This window comes from Mandrillus leucophaeus, unplaced genomic scaffold, assembly GCF_000951045.1.
Source record: "Mandrillus leucophaeus isolate KB7577 unplaced genomic scaffold, Mleu.le_1.0 Scaffold753, whole genome shotgun sequence".
In the NCBI taxonomy this organism is placed as follows: domain Eukaryota; kingdom Metazoa; phylum Chordata; class Mammalia; order Primates; family Cercopithecidae; genus Mandrillus; species Mandrillus leucophaeus.
In genome coordinates, this window is record NW_012108175.1 from 993,622 (window position 1) to 997,001 (window position 3,380).

The following is a 3,380-nucleotide window of genomic DNA, read 5'->3' on the forward strand; positions in this document are numbered from 1 at the left end:
AACCTGCACGTTATGCACATGTACCCTACAACTTAAAGTATAATAATAATAAATAAATTTAAAAAAAAATAAATAAAATAAAATAAAAATAAAGTACTTTTACACCTAAAAAAAAAACAACCAAATATGAAAATGAAAATCAATAATTATATAATTATATATTATGTGGCTCAGACATGATGTACCAGTAACATAAACACTGAATCTTGCTCTCACCACCAACATTGTCTATAAATAGTTTATTTATTAATAATAAATTGGGGAATATGAAGACAGGAAATACTCATATGTGGATGTGCAGGATTTGGGTGAATAGAGGTGAGGGAGTGAATTAGAGCTAAATTCTTAAGAATGACAATAGCAATATAAGCATGTTTTTCAGAGTTATGAAGTCAATTCTTGGCCAAAAAAAAAAAAAAATAGCTAACAAAGTTGAAAATGATTGTCTTGGGGAAAGGGAAATAGTTTAACAAGCTTCATAGAAAGATCTGATTTTCTTGACTATGTCTATCTAACTAACAAATATGTATATTGTATATAATATGTCAAATGGTGATGAGTACCATGAAGTAAAATAAAGCAGGGCTATGGGATAGAGAGTGTTAGAGTGTGATAGGCAGAGTACTGAACCCCCAAAGATGTCTGCATACTAATCCCCAGAACCTGTGAATAAGTTAGGTTACATGGCAAAGGAGAATTAAATTTGCAGATGGAGTTAAGGTTGCGAATCAACCAACCTTAATGTAGGGAGATTATTTTGGATTATCCAGGTGGGTCCACTGTAATCACAAGAGTCCTTAAAAGTGGAAAAGGGAGGAAGAGGAGTCAGTTAGATAGGGGGAAATGTGACTATGGGAGAAAGGCACAAATAGGTGCAACACTGCTAACTTTGAAAATGGAGGAAGGGAAACATGTGCCAAGGAAAAGGGATGACCTCTAGAAGCTTGAGAAGGCAAAGAAATGGATTCTCCCCTAGACCCTACAGAAAGGAATGCAGTCCTCTGACATCTTCATTGTAGCTCAATACGATTAGTAGCAGATGTCTCACCTCCAGGACTGTATGATGATTAATTTATGTTGTGTTAAGCCAGTAAATTTGTTCTAATTTGTTATGACAGTGATGTAACACTAATACAGAGAGTAATGAGATAGCATGTATTCTCAGAGGAAGTAATATTTGAACAGACCTGAATGAAATATGAGAGTAGGCTTAGCAGATATCTGGGGAAAGATAACTCCAGGCATGGAAGACTGCAAGTGCAAAGACCTTGAGACAAGAACATGCCTAGAATGTTCAAAGAGGTGTGTTTGGAGCAGAGGGAGTGAAGGAGAAAATCGGGAGAAGATAAGATGGGAATAGAAAAGGGTGAGGGAGAGTGTAGTATGCAGAGTCTTGTAGGGCATGTAAATGATTTTAACTTTTATTCTGAGATAAGGAACAATTGGAGGGATCTGAACAGGAGGATGACATAATCTTAATTATGTTTTAAAAGTATTGTCCTTGCTTCTCTATTGTAGACTATAGATGAGGAAGGGTAGAAGCAGGGAAACCAGTCTGGATTTGCGACAAATAGTAAATGCAGGACAGTGACAGTGAAATCAGAATATAAGGGGGTGGATGCCAGAGACTGTGGAAAGAAGAGTAGCTAGGTTTTGATTATGTGGCAGAGTGAATCATGGCTAAGTGGAAAGCATGGATACTACTCATGCTGTAGATATGGTTGGCCTGGGCAACAATAAGGCCATAAACAGAGCTCAGAAAGTTTCAAGGAGAGGGGTTATTTTTAGCAGAAGACAGTTTCAGACTAGCCATGTGGAAACAGAGGTGATGGAATTCCTGCAGTGAGATGTCCTCATAGAGTGAAGAAGGTAGGACTGGAGTTCAGGGGAGATCATGCCTAGAGGGAGAACTTTGACAATCATTTATAGGCATGTGATGGTGAAGCCATGGGAGAATGTCATATCCCTCAGTATAGGAGAGTGCAGAAAGAAGCAGGTATCTAAGGATGGAGAGCTGAGAGTTCTATGCTGCACCCAACTCTCTCCTTCATCACCAATTCTAGATCCATACTTAAAATAACAGAAAGTCAGAGCCTAGAGGGCCCTTTGAGACCACAATGAGTCCTCTTCCTTCGCCTCAACTTCACAGGGGGAAAGAAAATGAAGCTTAGTGATGGAATGGAATGTGTTTAATGATACACAGTGAAGATCAGTGGCAGAGGTAGGACTAGAACCCAGACTACCTTTATTTACATCACACTGCCACTCGTGCTGCTACATCCTCTAATTATGCAGGTTCTAAGAAACTACCCTAAAAAAATGCATTTGGGAGAGGTCATTTTTAGACTGGACAGAGTGGAGCTGCTTTGTCTTTACTGAGCCCTAGTTGCTCTCTCTGAAGTGTAAGGCTAATAGTATTAGTCAACTAAAACAACCACTAGTATGCTTGAAAATCAAATTGGGATCCATTGGTTACATGCATGTATACAGAATGGAAAACAAACAAAAAATAAACTATATGCCACCACCCTTATTTTTGATTGAACAATAAGAAACAGTGTTTTCTGAGCTCTGGTTTTTAAGGTGACAGAAAAAAAGGAAGTGAGACAGTTGTGGCTGTGAGTGGGTGGATGTGATACATAAACTGAAAAAATTTTGTCATTTTCCTACTTCCACCCACTCTACCTACTGACTTGGACAGTTGAACAAGGAACAGCCTAGGAAGACCCCTGGTATGTTAGGCCTGCAAACCTTTTTCCTGGTTCCTCTTAAATGGACTTTCAATTTAAATACAATTAATTTCATCAAAAGACTTGAGTACTTACTGTGTGTGTCAGGCTTGTATCTGGGCCCTTACAAAAATTTTCTCCTTTATTCCTTCCTAGTAGCTCTATGAGAAAGGTACTAATTTATTCACATTTTACAAAGAGTATAAGGCTCAAGGCCTGGGCTCCAAATTTAATTTGAAATGGAGCTGGGAATTGAACTATACAGTTTGTAGATAGAGTCCATGTTCTGGCTACCACTCTCCAATACTGACTCTTGTAATATGAGTGTTAACTCTGTAACTCTAGGCCAGGCCAAGAGCCTCATATGTGTCAGGTTTTGTCTGTTAGGTATAATCAAATTGAATGTAGAAAGTACTATCCTAGGAGGTTAAACCACTATAAAACTACAAGGAAACAAAGACCCAAATTCCCCTCAGAGTCAGGAAAGGCTTTGAAGGGGGAGGTGGTGGCATTTGCAGTGTATTTTGAAGATTGGGTAGGTCTTTTTTCTTCTTCTTTTTCCTTTCTCTCTCTTTCTTTTCTTTTCTTTTCTTTTCTTTCTTTCTTTCTTTCTTTCTTTCTTTCTTTCTTTCTTTCTTTCTTTCTTTCTTT